The sequence below is a fragment of the Condylostylus longicornis genome, unplaced genomic scaffold (assembly GCF_029603195.1).
Source record: "Condylostylus longicornis isolate FDR11 unplaced genomic scaffold, ASM2960319v2 ptg000110l, whole genome shotgun sequence".
Classification (NCBI taxonomy): Eukaryota; Metazoa; Arthropoda; class Insecta; order Diptera; family Dolichopodidae; genus Condylostylus; species Condylostylus longicornis.
The window spans coordinates 273,054-294,716 of record NW_026578078.1 but is presented as its reverse complement, the minus strand read 5'-3'; the positions used below and the strand labels follow the sequence as shown (position 1 = coordinate 294,716).

The window sequence follows — 21,663 nt, the reverse complement described above, 5'->3', positions numbered from 1 at the left end:
TGTTTATTAAATTGCTAAATATATATTTTATTATTAAAAACTACATTAATATTAAAGCACATACAAGGATTTTTGATATGGGATAATGTCAATATTTGTATAAGAATATTATATTTTTGTAAAACCAATTAAATATTCTACAAAAAATTTACATGCGTACATATATTTGCTGTTGAGATAACAATCATTATATTTAAAAATATTAGGAAACTTGTTCGTTTTTATTAATGTTTTACAAAAAAAGGTAAAAAATTTAGGAAAAAATACCTATTACGTTCAAAATGTACCGTATTCAAAACGTTTTTGTATTGCATTTTGAAAAAAAAGCATTTGTGTGCTACTTATTAAAAGGGACTAAATAAACAAAATTAGAGGAAAGAAATTTATTAAAAACAATTTTCGAAAACTTATTAAAAGAGTACAATGTAATAAATCTGAAAATTACTAGTTTAATGTAGAAAAGCTTTGGCATAGTATTTTGGGACAATTATTTTTATGATATTAACCAATCGCCTGTGCCTTAAAGAGAGAGTATGTATAACAAAAGTTTTGAATTCATTATTGAAATATTCTTAGACTATTAAAAATATTGAATATATATTTGAATACCAAGTTTTCAATACATAATAAAACTAACATAAATTTTGTGATTTTAAGTTGAAAAATCGCATTTAGCGTAAGTTAAAAAATTTTGAAATAATATTAATATTGAATGAATAATGGAAGCTCCTTCATACAACTGCAAAACAGATGGATGACGTAACCAAGAAAATAAGTCAAGGTGGGAGAAATAAAAAAATTTCTAACTCGAACCAGTGTTGTTATTTTCAATTTGTTTTTCAGTTGCATTTTGCTCAAAAAAAAATTCTACGGAGAGCTTCAGCGTAGCAATTTGGAGTTATCATTAATACCAAAAAAAAAGTAAGGCACCTGACTAAATAAAAGCGTAGTGAGAAGTGCTTGTGTCAAAATGTTAACACCCGTACATGTTAAATCAAGTGACCTAAATGAGCTACACGCTTACACACCGCATTAATATTTTCGATTTTGGCAACGTTAGGTACATTTTTCTGTTTTCTGATAATTTTTTTTTTATGTCAAATTAATAGTGACATTTCATAATATAAATGCAATAATGACATTTTCTAGTATAAATGCAAAAAAGTAGTAAAAATGGCTTTGCAATAGTATGGTTGTATTGAATGCCAAAATGTAGTAAAAAACTACAACTTTAGTAAAATTAACAACATTAACTCGAACTGAACTGGAACCAGTTAACTTGTAATAACATATTTAATTTGAACTTGTTAATTTATAATATCATTGATGTCACAGGTACCATACCTATTTATATATTCTTGTGATTGTATGTCTACGTGATTTTATTTAGCGATCATAAGTAAACAATACTTGGTAATCATGATGACTACTGTATAAAGCTACGTGGAAAAAAATTCAGTTCAGTTGGTAAATCGTCCGCCTAGAAAACAGCAGATTACTGGTTTGAGTCCATTTCGATAAGAAAAATTTTTTAATTTTTCTACTTTGACTTGTTTCTTTGATTACGTCATCCATCATAATATTCATTCTAATAATTAATTAATAATAAAGATAAATAACTTCACGTTCTATTGTTAATTCCTAATATTAATAGCGAAATTCTTGGCTTAGGATATTTTGTTTAACGATAGAAATTTGCAGTTTGAGCTATGTAAACAGAATGTAATTTTTTAATAAATTATTTTTAATGAATTAATTTCCAATAATCAAATTAATTACTCAAATATTTAAACAAAATTTTCATAATTTCAGGTTCATAATTTTCTTCAAAATCAAAAATTTATAAAATAGAACATATTCTGAGTTTTTATTAATTAATAATTAATTTGATACTGAATTCTACAAGGATATTTTCCGAAGTTTAAAAAAATTAATAAATTATTCCACTAAATTGTTCAAACATAAATTCCTTACTACAGGAAATAAGTAATAAGAAAACTTATGCTCTATTTCATATTAAGTCCTCAAATCTTAAAATAACACTTCAAAACTAATCCAAAAATTATTTAGCAATTTATTTTTTTTTTTATTAAAAAGCTTTACATGAGCAAATTTTTTACTTTTTAACAAGTTATTTTCATAAATTAAAATATATTAAAAATTAATCCTTTTTAATTAATGAATAAAATATACATTTTTATAATAATTATTATTCATAAACATATACATACATTATTAATATTATACAAGATCCAGTCTTTTTTTAAATAATTTGTGTTCACTTTCTTACACACATACCATATAATAAATATTTTGTTTCTATAAAGATTATATGGGGGTGCTTTAGTACAATTTATTCAAGCTATACAATTTTATACAGTACAAAAATTTCTTAAAATCTAGATTAAAGGTTAAGGAGCTCTTATAGAGGGATGAAGGAAAAAAAAAATAATCAAACATTTAATTAAGAGGCATATTATCATCAAGTTTTTATTTAATTTGTTTACTCTTCTATGAGGCCCTTCAATATTCTTTACTGATATATATATATAAGAAGAAGGTTATATTTTGATTATAATAAAATTAAAAGATCTTTTCAACAATCAATAATAATTAAATGAAGGACGAACAAGTTTCTGCATTTTTCAAGTATTTCATTTTAATGAGATTTAACTTATCAGCATTTAATATGAGAAAATGTTAATGCTGAAGCATAAAATAATAATTATTAATTTATAATATAGTTCAAAGTTCTATAGAAGGCCTACAGTAATTAATTAATATTGATTGTTAGTGAATGAAGAAAACTGTTCTTCGCTAATAAGTTGAACTAACAATTATTTTCTTAACATAATTTTGAATATGTTAATTGTAACACGCGGTATATATGCAACGTAAGGCGTATTCAACATTTTATCAACAAAGGTATTTAATTTTGTCTTAGAAATCTACTTATGATACCAATAACTATACTACTATAATAGTATAGTTATTGGTAAAACAGCCAAATCCTAGTCAAACCACCCTATAGTAAAGCAGTTTTATTCAAAATCGAGCTAACGTAAAAGTTTTAAAGATTATCCTTATTTGTTGATAATTTAGTTTATTTCACGATCAAAGCATTTATAACACCAAACAAAAATTTTTGCAAATTTTGACATTGCATATATTTAGGGGTATCAAATACAAAATTATTATTTTTAAAATGATTTTATAACAGGGCTTACATAGAATATGTGAATATTTTCTCATACTTTTGTACTTTATTCAAATAACGCAAAAAAATATTATTTAAAATTTCGAGCTACATACTTTTATTTAATTAAATTCTTAATCCTATAGTTTTCTCGCATATCTCATTTAATTTAAAACTCAATGCAAATTAAATTCGAATTACAAATTCTCATCTTATTTAAATTAACTTAAAATTTAAATAAAATTTAAATTTTAAATTGAAATTCAAAATTTTAATTTTTCACTCAAGTATAAGAAGAGAAATTTAAATATATTTTGTGTGGATATACTATTGTGTGGGACCATACTTGAAAATAAAACTAAACCAAAAAACAAGAAAAAAACAATGTAACTTCTGATCTTTCTTACAATATTTAAAGTAACTTTTATTAAAGTTTTACGAATATATACTCGTTCCATCCACGAAATTATAATGAGAAACTTCTTAAAAACTTTTTAGCAAGAATTTATAAAACTTTATGGGACAAAAAATGCAAATGAGAAAGACTTTTTGTAATAACTTTATTATTTCATTTTGTTCTTAGGATTTTCTTTAATATTAACAAATGAACTTGTTCAAGGATAAAATGGATTTTCTGAATTATTACGATTTTAATAACAAATTTAAAATTTTTCCTTGTTCATATTCTTAACTTCATATTATTATATTTTCAGAATTTAATAAAATTTTTATAAAAATTGTGATATATACGAGTAGCTAAATGAAATGCATTTACAATCTTGTTCTTATAGTATGTTTTGAATTTTAACATTTTCGAATTTTATATACCAGTTATACTATACATTCATTTTGTTTCATTTATTTAACTATATTATGTTTTATAGAATTTTAAAATTTAGTATAAAAGAAAACTTTAATACCCGTAAAATGAGAAGAATTTTTATTTTTTGCATTTCTTCATGAGAAGAATTTTCATTCGTTATAATACGAAGCCTTTAGTAAATCGACAATACAACAAATTAAAATTTTTATAAGACTGTTTTAGAAAACGGTAAGATAGCAGCTATTCCAGAAAATAATGAATTAAATAAAATAACTACGTTATGTTATGTTACGTATAGGGCGAATTTAACCAGCACCTCGACCATACAGGTCTTTTCTGCATCCCCCCACATAAGGCTCCCGATAAATTTTAACAGGTCCGCCATGCACAACGATTCATGAGAATCCAAGTTTAAGACCCCGAGAAATCTGTATTTAGAGCCAAGCCATCACAAATAGGACATGAGTGGAGTCCTTCGTGTCCCGGTCGCAGAATCTATATCGCTGCATACTTGATCTGCCAATTTTTTGTAAATACGAGTTAAAGCGCCCTTGCCCAGTGACAAACCACGATAGAACCCTCAGTGAACAGCGGCATCGCCTTACAATGTCAGGAAAGCCCGCGATCCGTTGGTCAAAGAAGTTTTTGGATCGCGAGAGTCCCGCACGGGGGCGCCACAGCTCCGAAACGCGCCTTTCTACACAGGCAGTCACGACCTGGTCAAGACAAGTTATAGAATGGCCTACATTCGGACCAGACCCGATGAAGAAGGCATTTGCTTCCAACATCGCCAAGTAATCAGCCTCATTTTCACGAATTCCTGTATGGCCAGGAGCCCACATAAGAGTGACTTTGTTATTCACACTCAGTTTTCCCAGATTGTTTTAAGCAACTTCAGACTAGCATCGAGCTAATATTTGATGATTTCAGTGCCGCCAAAACAGTCTAGGTGTTGAAAACTATAAAGATGGAACGTTTCCGCGGGCCGCCGCGTAAGCATCGCATAGCATATACCGTAGAACCTTTAGTAGCGGCCGTATACACGAGCACCCTTGCTGCGATCGCCTTCAGAGCCATCCGTGTATCACACGGACGGCCGAGTTGGCAAGAAGGCTATAATTGCCTTGACGGATTTCCTTTCAGGTATTGCTACCTGAAAGTTCATCTCGCATTTAATCGTCTTGATTAAGAAGTCCGACGCCCTGCCTTCGGCGGGGTCCTCAGAACACCTTCGGCACCCAGAGGGGTCAATCATTGTATCCTATTAAGTACAGTCGGGCCCCCGCCTCCCGCGCCTTCGGCCACTACACAAAAGCAGTATACGTTACCATTGGCCGTGCCACACTCTTGTACAGCCAAACCACCAGTTGGGGACTCAGGCCCCAGGTCCTCCAGAATAGAGACCTGCAGGCAATGAAGGGCTTGACAGCCTTGGTTTTATGGCCTTCTTTGGACAGCATGCCTCGGTTGAGGCTCATTTTCTCGCTTTCGCGATGAAAACAGCTTTTACGTGCCTATAAATAGTCGGAGCGTACTCCAGGCCCAAACTTACCCTGAACATATTTGTAATATATGGCAGAAGAACAACCAACGCTCTTGGCAGGAATGCTGGGTACACGCAGGTACAGATGTTTGTTGTAGTAAAACTACCCTTTTCTTTGGTTAAACCAAGCCATTTAACGTATAACTTTATACTACATTGTATATGACTATTTCGTTAAAAGCACTTCTACTAAAGTTAGTAAGTGTATTTAATTGCAGTTACAAATAATATTTACCAAAATTTTATATAGATAGCTATAGTCTAAAAAGAAAACAACGTATATGTAAAGGAAAACATGAGTGTAAAATATTATTATTGTGAATATTATTGTGTTTCATTATGAAGGTCTATTATTATTGCAATAAAGTAATCCGAATCTTAATTACAAAAAATTATAACAATATAAAGAGAAATTTAGGTGTACAATAAAAAATTTTTGTAATTCTTAAGAGTCTGTAAAAATATCAAGGACTATTGAATAATTCAAGTATATTATGACAATTTCATCTTAATTACAAATTCTTAGGAGAAGTTATTTTCTATAGCATAATTTGTACCATCTGTACTTTCAATTTAAGCATTTAAAAAAAAACAATTCCACTTTGTGCAGATAATTAACTAATCTTATGGTTTCTATTATAATTTCTCTATTGATGGGAAAATTTGATTGCTAGTTTCGTACAGACGTTTTGGAGATTTCATATAATTTGCATATCATTTTTTATTACATTTATTAATTCAAGGGAAAATTTTTATTATTTAACATTAAGTAGTCAATAAATTTCAAAAAAACTAAAAATGTATCTTTAAGATTTCCAGAAAAAGCATTAATTTCTCAAAGTTTACAAGCTGAGTTTTAAATTAACTGCAAATATCGATAAAAGTACCAACACAAAATAATTAAAAATTAAAAAATATTTAAATGTATCAAATTTTTAAATTATTTTGCAAATTTTTAATTATGAATTTTGATTTTAAAATTTCATTAAATATTTATAACATATCTTCAGGGTTCAAGTGATGGTAACTTACTTTTAAAACTGTAAATGCATTACTTTGTGATGCTAGGATATTACTTAAATACATTGTGACAAAATAAATTACAAAATAAATTACACGCTTTTAAATTTGTAAATTAAGTACAAGCTTTTAAATAATATCCTATATGTCAATGAAATTCATTCTAATTAGAGAATAAGAAAATAAATTTATTGTTTTAATTATAAATAAAAATTATTTAATAAAAAATAGCACACGTTTCCCTTATACATTTTAAACTACCAAAATAAAATATTTTTAGTTAATTTCATGTATAAAAATAAAATAAAAAATTTTATTCCAAATTGAAATTGATGATTATTTAGCCCTATGATGACTATAGTATGATCCCCACAGCGGGATCCAAAACAATACCAATCATAATAAAATTCAAATAGATTTGTATAAAATTAAATTAATATTTTTGGAAATTTCATTTACACACTTATTTTAATGTATAGGTTTACTATATACCTTTGCTATAATAAAACTCCCACACGACATTTTTTTGTACATATTACATGTATAGATTTTATTGAAAGTTCAAACACACATGAGATTGAGTAATGTTTTTGAGTATTTTGTCATCTAAATTCCAAGAGTATACAGAATAAGAAAATAATTCAGAAATAATAATTATCTACATTATATGTATTTCTTATTATATAAATGAATGTACAAATATTATTGCAGAAACATACATACACAAAATACTCACAAAATCCATTTATTAACACTAATAATATGGTAATAAAATATTTTGTACTTCTATTACGTATCAATGAATGATACGTTAAAAAAATTCACATCACGTCACAAAAACAAAAAAAAAACAGAAATCTACATTTATAATAATTTTTACTTGCTATATTTTTTTTTCTCTGCCTGTCATATCATTTCGTACGTAGGTGTTATTCATTTGTCTTTTCTCATTTTCCAAAATAATGTACCATAAAATATTTTGTATATACATTGAGTACATAACAGACAAAATGAGTATTTATGTTCTTATTTTAAGGAATATATTATGTAGTCAAATTTATTAAGGGTAAAGAAAAGAAAATTTTAATATTGGAGCATTAAACAGAGTAGAAAAAAAAAATAACAAAAAATATTAGAAACTATAAAAATCATGCACGTGCTATTTTTAATTCATACAAAAATTTATTTCTATGATCCTTCTGTACACAGAATTCGTTCACAATTTCAATATACATTATTAATAAAATTATTTATTTTATTCACATAAACTTGTAAATAAATCCATCGCGATCTAATGTAGGATAAAAGGATTCTATATTGATGCACATGGGCTTCTTACTTTGAATTAATAAGTATAAATGGCTTCTCGTAGAATGTACACAATTTAAATTTTTTTGGAAAGAAAACTCATAGAATTTTAATAGAGAATTTGATGATAAATTTCTATTACAAGAAAAAATTGAAATGATTATAAATTGTTCTATAATTTTTCATTCAATTTATTCCAATTTAATAATATCATTATTTTCTGATCTTAAACTTAGTTTCTAGTTTAATTTTATGCGCTTCTTGTTAATCAATCAGTTCCATAGTTAATAAAATATTATTAATGTTACTGAAAATTTGAAACAATTATTTGATTAGTCACTTTAAAATTACACTTAAAATTTTTTTGTTCTTATTTTTGTTAAAAAATGACTCTAAATTTACCTTTTGTTTCTCACATTTCTTTTTTATTTCTATGCTATACACGTTTATGTACAGTAATACAAATTTACTACAGTAAATTTAAACAGTAATTTAACTCCAGCAAAATGATAATTAAAGGAAAAAAATTAAAACTTATTTGTGTTTACTAAACAGCACTCGTTTCACGTTACTTATATGTTAGTCTTCACGATTAATAGCTTAACCACCTTTATGGTTTTGTTCACGTTCTGCCTTATTCCAAAAAGTTCACAAATTTCACAAAACTCCTATTATTAAATTAAAATTTATTTTTTTTCTCTTTTTTTGATTACGAGTGGCAGCATAGGGTTTCAACAAATCCTCGAATCGGAATTGCGCTTCGTTGCCATATGCCTACCATTATCTGTCTGAATTCCATTTCTAACATTCGTTTCGCTAATATGCATCTCAACCAGTTCCATTTCCTTTCTTTTATTTCCACGGCTATAGGTTTTTGGTTTGTAATTCCCGGAGCTCTTTAGTAATTGTTATTGTTCTGGGCCATAATATTCTAAAATATTATTCTTCGGCATTCGTTAACGTGTACTTGTGTCTTATTGATATGAGGTGTTTCAAACATCTATATTGTGCAGTTCTACAATAATACTAATACCACATACATATGTATGTGTTTAATATTCTGACTTCCATACTTATTACTTGTTGTTATAATTTCAAAAGTACCTCTGACCATTTGAAAGATTTTGTTTTATATCTTCTCTTGTGCCTCTTTAGCCTACTGAGATTCTTTCCAGATAGAACAACGTGTTGAAGAACACGTTGTTTGTTATGTTTATTCTTAGGCACTTTGTGATGTTGGTGTTATTCTTGGGGTATGCCGATTTCCCTTTTTTTAGGATGCTTATTTTGGTTTGCATATCTTCATGAGTATGTGGTAGAAAACATATTGAAACGCCTCTTGTCTGCCAGTCAACCCCTATTTTAATGCCATAAAGAAAATATTATATCTTGAAAATAATGCTGTTATTGTTTATATACTCTTACCAGAATATTGGTCCCAAATAGTAAGCAAACCTTCAATGAATTTAACTTAGAAATTATTAAAAATTCATAAGCCGCTTAAATTTCCCATATTCTCTATATAAAATAACAGAGTATCACATTTTTAATTTTTGCATCAAAATATTTTGTAATATAGTATGATCAGAAACTATTTTATAGGCTTAGAAATTCATACAAAAAAACGTGAAGTTTTTAATAATTTCAATTTAAAATTTCATCCTTATTGTAAAATATTTATAATATAATTTTATTTTCACAGATTCTCCTATAACTTCTGTAAACTTTTGGGTATATGATCAGAACAAAACTTTTATATTTTAGCAGAGAAAAACATTATATTAATGTTGATAGAAGATAAAAGTTTGAGTGGCTTGAGCTAGCTCATTTGAGTTTAAGAGGCTTTTCTAGAAACTTTTGCTACATTATAAAATTAATATTTCATTTACTATTTGTTAATAAATTCGTCAATTTTTACATTTAATATTCGGTCATTTTCGAATAGCTATACTACTTGAAAAACAATACGACACGCACCTGGGACGTTAATATTGTCATATTCTGCATTAAAAATACAAAATCTGTTTATCATTTAAAAGCATCTTACATTTTGGCTTTATCAATATTGAAGATTCCATTTTTTTTTATATTTTTTATATTTTATTATAAAAAATGCCACGGGCTACTATTCTGTTTTGTACTCTTAAGGTTTTAGAAGAATTTTTTTGTGGTTTTTTATGTCTATATAGAAGTATATAAGAAAATTGCAATTATAAAAGTCCTTAAAATATTTTCCGGTCTTTTGTTAACTCTTTTCAAGAACTCTGTTTTCTCGTTTTTTTTTATTGTTTTTATATAACATTATTTTGTACCAGTTTTTATAAATCTCTTTCAGAATAATGTGTTGCTTTTTTTCTATAGATTCTTTTATTTCTTTAAGTCTTTTAAATTTGTTAGGCAAAAAAAAAGGAAATCTACTTGAATATTCTATGTATGTATATACAGCCCCGGATTTATCATACATGCAAAGTATGCATTTGCAGCGGGCGATAAAAAATAGGGGCGCCATTGAAAACTTAAAAAACCCCTAAATTTAAAAAAAAAAAATTTTTACCCAAAAAAAAGGATTCCAAGTTTTTTTTTATACATCAATTTATAGCGAAATTAACTTAATAAAATCTACCTACATGCAAACATAATATTTTGTTCCTACACATATTTTCTATTTGCACCATATAACAAAAAATGTTCATAGAATTAAAATTACTCATACATTTCTTTACTCTACACTACTCTTTCATTCTTATTTTTTATGTACTGTATATGCCTATAAACACAGAATATTATTTCACACAGCTGTATACATTCAATCGTTCATATATATAAGTGAAATCGTCTCATATAATATACATACATATATAGAAGCAATGTACGCAACAAATAAAAATATTCAAAAATACACATGTACACATAATTTATATTGTCTAATATGAATAAGATCAACACTCATGCGTACACATATAATTATCTCATAAAGCAAAATTTTTATTTTGCTGAGATTGCTCCCTATCAACACTCGCTCGTACACATATAATTATATCACAAAGCAATGTTTTTATTATGCTTAGTGGCTACACTCGTTCGTACACATTATATTTAAATTGTTTCATACATGCAAAATTTTATTTTTGCTTAGTTGGCGCCCACTCACCAAACAAACAAACACATTATTATAATGTATTACTTTTCTGTATACTATTGCATTAGTAAACAACAAGAACAAAACAAAAAAAACACAAATTAAGAATGAGAATGGAAAGAAATTAGAAAAAGAGAATGAGAGCAATATTCTTAAATGACGGAAAGCATAGCTTGATATTGAGATTGTGTATACCAATATTTTGTTTTTGTTTAACAACAAAAAATTTTGAATGAATTTTAAAATTACATGATCGTTATGAATTTCTACTACTATGTTCTGCTTTCGTTTTTGAAAAAACTGTTATCAATCACAGAATTAAATTTTAATTGATAAAATCTACTACTTATATTGAATTGAAAAATGTTGTTTAATAATCAAGTGAATGTTAAGAATTTTTATGCTGAATTGATGTAGTTTGTCATCCAAGAAATAAGAGTAAAATGAAATGGCGCATAATTTGCTTCACACATTTATCTCCAAAATTAAAACAGTCAAGTAAAACGACATTCTGAAATTTCAAAACCACGAGCCTATAAATACCAGTAAATGCATTTATTTTAATAAAATCTAAAAAATATAATGAACAGTATAAAAGCTTATAGCTATGTACATGAAAAGCTTAGTTTTTAAGTCACAAATTTTAGAACGAAACTTTGATTTTCCTTAAATTTTTGAATGCAAGTCGAAACTTTTTTTATACGCTGCTTCATTTCTCAGGCGATTTGTGAAATAAAAAGCCAAATTTTACGAATAAAAATAAAAATAATTATAAAAATAAAAATAAAATTACGAATAAAAATAAAAATAATTTTTTACTTTTTTTCATATTCAAATAAGCTTTGAAAAAGTTCATTTGATATAATTTTCATAGAACCTTTTACAATAAGTTTCACTTACGTCAAAAAGTAAATTTTTTGGTTGTTAAAATCAAAAAATCAAGTTTAAGTGATTGATATAAATCTGATCATAACTTCATAAAAAAACGCACAGTTAAATAAATTACCTTGTTTTTGAATTTATAAAACAAAAAATTGAAAGTTTAGTTCCAGACTTTAATTCTATAATTCAGCACAATAAGGTTACAAGAAACTGCTTTATGATGCACAATGTGCAATGCCTATTAAATTTTGTTCACAGTAATAAAATAGGTGAAAAGGTTGAAGGGGGGGGGGGGCGCACTTTTTAGGAACCGCTTAGGGCGACGAATACATCAGAACCGCGCCTGTGTATATATATATATATATTTCTGTATAGATTTATTATACATACCTTAACGTATATATTATAGAAGTTATGTTTAAATATGTATATAATGTAGATGCATAAATTATTTATAAGTTAGATATATGGTCTCATATTATATGCTATTTAATATTATGTACGTATACCTTGATTTTACTTGCTTTGCCTACTGCATATTTTATTTTAAAAATTCTGTTGCTTTATATACATATATTCGTATATGTACATATACATACATATGAGCCTTATAAAAACATAAAAACTACCTCTATGTCCTCCTACTAGTTTCGCTAATTTTTAGTTTTCCTTTTATTTTTCTGTTTTACTACATACCTACTTAACATAATATTATAGTTCTTGTTTTCTGTTTTTACCTTTCATAATGAAAAAATTAAATTTTAAAAATGTTAGATAAGTCAAGGATAAAATTAAAAAGACTAAAAATTCATGAAATCCTTTTAAACGTGATCTAAATACTAAATGAAACTTAAAAACATATTAAAAGTATAACCAGACTAACAAGAAAAGAAGTATAGGGATGAATACATACTTATAAAGAGAATACTGCCAACTATATTTTATTTATGTAATATTATTTTAAATATATACATAAGTATGTACTCTTGCATGCATATGTATAAATGTTCGAGTAAGAATATTTATTCAAAAGAATGTTATTTGGTGACATTTTTTTGGTTAAGTTTTGAAAAACACTAAAAATAAATTATTTGGGAAAAAAAATTTGAAATTTTGTTGAACATTGTACCCCGGTATACATTTGCATTACACCAGTTTATATATGTATTACAATAATATTCACCTATAAAATGGTATAAAGTGAGAATTCCGTATTTCATAGGATTTGTTTTAAGCCAGTTGCTATAAAAATCATCAATTAATATTGGAATCGGAAGTAACTTTCAAAATTTTGACTGTTGTTTACAAAATTTTAAACAAAAACTTTATTTAATATATTTGCTTATACTTACATATGAAATATACGGTTTCCGCCGGGTGAGGTTCATTGATTTCATTTATATTTGATTAAACTCACGTTTTTTCCTTTTTTTTTTATACATACATACATAAGTAGGTGTATCTTCAAACTTTTAAAGCAAATAAGATTTTCATTGAACATACTGAATATATCTTATAAAAATTCACTTTTACTCCAAATACGCCTTTTCGAAAATCATTAAATTGAAATAAAAAATTTGTTCGACAAATTCACTATTTTATTGGCCAAATCAGTATTTTGAACTTTTTCTCTTCGTGGATTGAACAACTAATTGGAAACTTTTAAATTTGCCTTTCACAAAATTTATAACAAATAAGTATAAAAATTTTCGTGTTTCGAAGCCTTCTTTAAATCAGTTTTCTTCTTCATTTTCGTTACATTTTTTGGAAAATTTCATATAAAACTAAAATGAACTAAAATTTATTTATTTTTTCTATAAAAATAATGCTAAGCATACTTATAATATAAATTAGTGATCGTCATAATTTAAATCAATAAAAAGAAAAAAAATTTTAAAATATTATTAATAAAAATGAAATATGTATGTACATATGTAAGTTTGTATGTTTGTATAACTGAAAATCTTCTACCCTTCCGGTAGCAAATAGAACTAAAATATTCAATTTCAACCAATTAGTTCCTTATATACATTTGCTAAAAATGTAAATTCGGCTCCAATTTATTCGAATATAAATTTTTAAGAAAGTAAACTCTTTAAATACGCAGAAATATAAATGTAGGCCATAGTAAACGTTCAGTTGCTAGAACCTGATTTCTCTTAAAAATTAGATGGTTTCTCGTTCTGTCAATCGAAACTTACATACATAGAAAATTTCGACTTAATCAATTGAATATCTTCTTATTAAAGATCTCATTTCCGAGACCGAACATATCGCAAAAGTTTATTAAACCGTCTCACCCTTAAAGTAAAGTCATATATAAAATTTGATTAGAATCGGTCAAGCATGAATAATTCTAGCTTAGAAAGTTAACATTCCAGCAAAATTTATGTTTCATTTAGGTGTAATATAAAATCAATTTTTAACTGATTAATAAAATAGGTGCTATCTAAACAAGAATTAGAATAAATCAATTTAAATTATTCTTAAAGAAAATTAAAGAACTTAGTTAACAAACATTTCGTTTTGGTGCTAATAAATTTAAGAAATCATAAAATTTACAAATTACATGGTACCACCAAAAAAAAAAAAAAATACTGTCTAAATTTCTATAACTTATTCTTTTCTCAAAAGTTTTAAATTATAAGATCCAAACTTTTGATAAAATATAATTAAAATTAATCCTCTTTTTTTTTCTTACATCAACATTTTTTTGTGCTTTTCTTTTACGGGCTTAGTCTATAAAATAAATTAAAAATCCATTTTTTTCTCTTCTATATAGTCATAAAAAAAAATTTTTTTTGCAACATTCTGAAATTAACACAAAAACCGTCCCCCTGCTCTTCACCAACTTTTTTATTCACCATTACTTTTATTTCAACTTCATTTCAAAAATTCTTAATTCGTTATTATAAATCAAATTTTATCCACCAAAAATCCTTCCGTTACGGACACCAAAAACATCAGGTACCTTAAATTGAAATATATATTATTTCCGTTTATAAAAAAAACAACACCAAAAATGGAGGTGAGTTGAGAACAGTGAACAAACCTTGAAACTTTTCAAAAGAAATAAAAAGCATAAAAAAATTTTATAATAAAAAGTTTTAAAGGGATACGAACTCGCATTCAGTGTTTAATAGTGATAATAAAAAAAGAAAAAAAAATTTTTTGTCTTATGGATATTATACACTTATCCATTTAACCTTAAGGGTTAATCTTCAATAATTGATTTGGAAATTTATATATGTATCTGTACTAGACTTAAGTATACGATATATTTAGAGTATACTTAGTGTTTAAATATTTAAAACATCTATGTAGTGGGATAAAATTCCAAATAAAAATTAAAAAGTGAGAGTAATATTGCTGCAGCACAGCACAAAGTTTTATATTATAACTAACTTTTAGAAAACCTGAAGAAATACACATAACTCTTGACGCAGGCTTTATCGATTATATTTAAAGTATAAAAAAATATTTCGTTTTCTAAAGAATTCTAAAATACTTTAAAATTTTTCATTATTAATTGACATAAAGAGTACACTTTTGAAGTGTCGGTGAGATGCAGGTTTAGATTACTATTTAGAAATCTGACAATTTTTTAGCACATTCCCTTTGGTGGAAAAATCACCTTTATTTTCATTATATACAAAAATCATTTTATGCACCACCCAACTATGGTATACTTTTTCATAAGAATAAATATTAGAAGAGTCAAATAATAGTTGAATTTTAACGCTAAATGGGTGAGTTAAGACAATTGAAGTTAGAGTTGACAAATTCGGAAAGTGTCGAAAATTCAAATAATAAAAACCAATATTAAAAATTAAAAAAAGAAATTTTAGATATTAATTAATTTCAGAGGTCATTTTGACACTGTTTTCTTTTATGAAAATAAATTTCTTCGAAAGATAATTTAATTTCCCGATTTCAACCGTATCAAGCTTCGTTAAACAGACGGTTACGCAGCTGGACGAATGAACACGATCATAGATTATGCTTTTTCTAAAATATATTTGAACAAAAAAGCAAATTAAGAGAAATACTATAGCGATCAAATTTTTTTTTTTAAATAAGTTAAAGGGGGCTCAAACCTTTTTTAAAAAAAAAGCAACCATCATAAATAAATTGCCATTGTACTTATAATATACAATTTTTTATTATATCCATATAAAATACTGTATTTTTTAAGAGTGAACTGGATTAATTGAATTGATCCTTTAAATTTATCAATATTTACCCTTTCCATTTTCCTCACTTTGATAATTTTAATTTCTAAAACTTGGGAGCAAATTTTCCTTTCTCCTCCTTATTTCTCTTACCCTTCGTATTCTATTTTATTCGATAAACTTATTGTTATACATATAATTCGAAAAACTTTTGAGTTTAATTAAAAAAAAATATTATTTTAATTCTTTCTTCATTAAAAAGGGATAAAAAAAAAGTTCGATAAGATAAAAATTTAGACTTTTTCCATTTTATTTTATCCTTACATAATTGTTTGTTGTTCAGTGCAAAATCTTCAATATATTTTTTTCTTTTGCTATTTAGCGATTGTATTTTTTTAATTGCCGAATTAAAAAGTATGATAAGTTTGAAAAGCACGTACAAGAATAACAGAAAGAAAAAATAAATGTTATTTTTTTTGTTCATTTTAAATAGAAAGTTGAAAAACTTTTATAATATAAAGGATATGTGAAATATTTCAGAAAATATAGCATTATTATAACGAATACATTAAATAAGGATGAGTATTTAAGAAAAGGTAAGTATAATAATTTGTTATTAATTCAGCACCATAAAATTTCTATTAAAAATTCAATCTTTATTATATAAAAAGTGTTTTTCTTTAAGAAAACTTTTTAATTAATATCGGAAGAATCGATTTTTTTTTCTAATTTCGCTACTTAAACTTGAATCTACAATATTATGTGTTCTGCTATAATATAACACAAATACATATATTAATATATAGGTATATTCATAATACATTTTAATATAGAATAGAATGTGAAAATTCTGAATTAAAGTTAAGTGATTTCGTGTTCCAATTACGAACAGAAAAGAAAAAATTCATTAAAACTTATTATTTTGAAGAATTTCACATCTTGAAGTAAATTTTTTATTTCGATCATAGTAACTACAAATTAATGGGATATGTATGAAACGAAAGGTAGTCAATAATAATGATAATGATTCAAGGATTAGATAATTCGAAAATTACGTACAATTCAATATACAACACGGTTCTACTTAAACCTCATTTCACTAAAATACTCTTCGGTGTTTCTTCGAAACTATAATTCTAATAATAATATAATCTAAGTAGACTAATAGTTTGCTGTTCTTCAAATATCTTGGGTTTTATAACTTCTCAAGGTTAATTAGTTGCTGAAGTTAATTCAGAATACGTTTAATTGTCTGTTTGTCTACTACAGCGGTAAGGCTAATACAATGTGTTTGCCTAACCGAATTTTTCGCAAATGACGACCTCGGTTAGTTACCGTAAAGCATTATTTTGGTTCGATTCAAGTAGCTGCTATACAATTTTAAAAGTAATTTGCTCATATTTTGAGAACTGTAAATCATAAGGTTATTAAATTTTGCATAAAAGAGGTTGGTAATAGAGGTAAGATAGAGTTGACATAAGAAAGATTAGAGTTTATGACTATATTATAAATGATACCACTCAATTTCAAAAACGATTTTGTCATATTTTCCAAAACTTCCGTGAAAAAATCAATAATCTAATTACCATTAATTAAAGAAAAAGTTAGCTGAGCAACAGAAATCCCTCTTTGGGTTTGTTATATGATCTTTGTAAAATATTCATACGACTGCCACATAGTTGTTACATTTAAATCTATCTCTTTTTATTTTGACAAGAAATACAGATATTGGTTCTTAAATATTTCAATTATGAACTCAATTCCCTTTTGGCAGACGCGGAAAAACGACATTCATTTATACAACATATACTTAGAGAATCGAAAATGGGTAAAACATTTAATTCGGACTGGGTGCCAAATCTCGAAGGTTTCCGAATTCCAGGGATTTTAACGAATTTTCACGAAATTTTTACTTATCTAAGTTTTCTTGATTATAACTTCCGTTCTGAAAAAGATGGGGACTTCAAACAAACAGCTTCTGAAAGGCCTAGTAAAAGGCTTAAAACAAACATGTTGTTCGATCCTGCATTTTATATATCTTTGGAATACAAAGCATTCGAACTTTAGACATAATCAAATTTTTTATTTGTTTTATTTTTTTTATTTTTTTACTAGCTAGATAATTTCGTAAGAAATTTTTAAGCATTAAAAAATTTTTTATGGTACAGAAGATTTAATTAAAATTAAAGAAAAATTTTTTAAATTTAATTAAAAAGAAAAATTTAATTAAAGTTAAACCAGATGTTGATAAAATTAAAATTAAATTCAATTTAATATTCCTTTATTCACCTAAACACCTAATTCGGAAAAAAATTATGTTTTTCTTTTTTCAAATTATTTCTATTTCTATTCAATCGCATTCTTCAAGTTAATTGCTATTCCTCTCTAGCTGGTTCAACCGTATACCAATTTTACTTTTTGAAATTTATTAATTCCCTTAAATTAGTTATTAATTATTTATTAGCTTCATAATGTAAATACCATTTACCATATCATTTACATACTCCATTTTGTTAAAAAATTTTAATTTTCCTATTAAATTTTTTTTTTCATTTAAAATAAATGTCAAAATTTGTATGGCATGTCTTTAAAAATTCGCTCCAGCTGGTTAATTTTAATAACTTCAGATGCCAAATGGTGTCTAGATTCCGAAAATTATTTTTTCAAATTTTTAAATTGCACCCAATGTGAGAAAAATGCATTTAAAAATTTCAAACCATATAGGTACCATTTCTTATAAAAACTTGGAAAAATAAAAAACCTATTAATTTTTTTTACCAAGAAAAGTTTCGAAAAAAAATTTTGATTACTAGCTTTTTTTTTTGTTTTTCGTAAAACAAAATAAATTTTAGTTTCTTTTCAAAAATTTCAAATTTTTTTAAATCAATTTTTCTTTTTCAAATTAAAAGTTTGTATAAATTTTTGTTTTTTTGTTTGTATAAATTTTTGTCAATTTTATTATTATTTAATAGTTAGTTAGTTCTACAAGTACAAATTAAAAATAGTGAAGAGTAGGGGCTTCAAAATCTTTACATAGAATTGGTTTTGGTGCTAAATTTTCTGAACCATAAAATTTTTTTTAATGTTTGAGGACTTTAATTAAAGCTTAAGCAGCTGGTCAAAACTCTATAAAAAAATTTCTTACGAAATTATTATTGAGTTAGAAAAAACAGAAAAAATAAAACAAGGGAAAGCCTGCGCTAGGCCTTTCAGAAAGTGTTTGTTTCAACTCCCCATCTTTTTCAGAACGGAAATTTAATCAAAAAAACTTGGATAATTAAAAATTTCATGAAAATTCGTAAAATCCCTCGAACTTGGAGACCATTGAGATTTGGCACCCAGTCCGGAACAAATGATCTACCCATTTTTGATCCTCTATACCTTTCAGAATCAGCCTGTATAGTAACCATAACTTAATTTTCATATTAAAATCATCACTACTCCTTAATTTCTTCTTGAACAACTTCATGTCGTTTTCACTATTACCTTAAATTTTCTACTTTAAACACAATTACCTGTACTTATTGCAATCGATAAAAATTCTTAAAAATTTTATATGTTAAAGATAGCTTCAATATTATGATTTTAAAATAATTTGATTGCTTTGAAAAATCAAAATTAAACAGAATTAATTTAATTACAAATTTCAAAATTATATAAGGACTAACATTACATCTTTTTACAGTTTAATCCGCCTTTACAACAACAAATTTTCAAGTATAGTTATTAAAATTAAAAAAAAAAGTTCTTGAAAAGTTTTTCAAGAAAATTGAAACTTCTATTTTTAAACTGGATACATATTTTAATTTCTTAAGTATTTCTAAAGAAAATCTCAACATTTTATCGAAAAAAGAAAAATAGAAAAAACTCAAAATATTATGTACAGGACTACTTGTATAGAAAAGTCCTTTTTATTGTTGTATAATATGTAGCATAAAATTGTAAAGGAAAATAATTTGTAAATATTTCCTTGTTATAAATGTAATAAATTTTTTTTTTTCGTTTTTTCTGTTTTTAAAATACCAAACAGAAATGTAATATTTTTGTAAGTCCATTATAGTATGAAACATTTTCTGTTTTATTGTGGCCTTTCTATTCAAAATTTCTTTTTGAGGGCTCCTTTTTCATAAAATTAAATGAATTGAAAATATTTCTACAAATTCAATTTATTTCAATAATAAATTTTTTTTTTGTTTTTGTAAAAATTTTGAAATATTATATTAAATAAAAATATTCTTATTACTTTTTATTTCGTATTTTGTTTTTTTTTTTCTTTGCAATTTTATTTTATTGTAATATAAATTTCTGTTATTTGGATATATAAAATTCATGGTTGTTAAATGTTGGTATCCAAATAGTAAAATTGATTTAAGTTCAGTATTTAAGATTATTAAACACAAAACAAATTTTAGCAAAACGATAATATGGAAAACTAATATTGCACTCTTAAATAATTCAAAATATAATTCATTTCTAAGAAGTATTTTAACAGAATAAAGAATTTATTTTGATCAACAAAAAATAACGACAAAAAATTGAACGTTTAATAGGAAAGATTTCAGAAACCATGGACTAGACATTCGAACACTTGATTTTGTAATATATAATTATATTCAAACAACAAGTTCGCCAAAAATTGATAGCTGGTTCCAATGTTTTGTAAATCTTTCAGAATACTGCTAGAAAATTTTAAAGCTCCTTATTGAATTCTTATTAAATTTGCAAAAGAAGAGATTCTTATAAAACCAAATATTGCAATCCATTTTAGACTTAGACTCATTTTCGATTTAAAAAGTTAAATAATGTTATCGAATGCATGTTGCAACGAATTTTTAACCACAATTAATTTTAAATTTAATTAAAATATAAAATGAAATATAAAAAATTTAATACAAAAAGTGAAAGATTTTCATAAAGAAACTTTTTACTAAAATTTAGTTTCGAAAATGCTTTGGTCGAAATTAAAATTTTCTGTTATATTAATTTTTAATAAAATTTCTTACCTAATAGTTTTCTGCTATTATTTTTGTATATTCCGATTTATTATATGATATGAGTTCTCCTTAATATTTATAAGTTTTAAAAATTTTACCTATGCAGTACTAATATATAGGTATATGTATATGTATACATACATAAATGACTTCAAAGAATAATTTTTGTTAATTTGATCTAACAAATCCAAATTAAAAAAAAAATATATAAAATATTTTCATCACCTTTAGTGCCATTCAATTAAATCAGCTGCCACATTTATAACATTGAATTCCATTTGATTCGAATAAAAAATTTTAGTCCTCGAAAAAATTTATTTAAAAAAAAAATAAATTTAAAACATTCATACTTGTTTATTCTTCAACAAACAAGTTTATCTTTTAAATGACTGAAATCTTCAATTAAAAAGCACGACGAATATCCTTTAAACGAAAAAAAAATGTTCAAAAAATAAAATGAATTTAAAAGGATTTTTTATATAAAGGATAAATTTACTTGTATAAGTAAAATTATCCTTTATATAAAAATGATAGCAAAGGAAAAATTTAATTCTTGTCATAAGAAAATTATTATCGATTTCAAGGG

At 25.5% G+C, this 21,663-nt stretch overlaps 1 protein-coding gene across 3 annotated transcripts in view; it reads right to left on the bottom strand.

Annotated features, from left to right (window-relative positions):
- The window catches only part of LOC129614505 (uncharacterized), a 130,740-nt gene that overhangs the window by 88,458 nt on the left and 20,619 nt on the right, over positions 1-21,663 (bottom strand). The window lies entirely within an intron of this gene.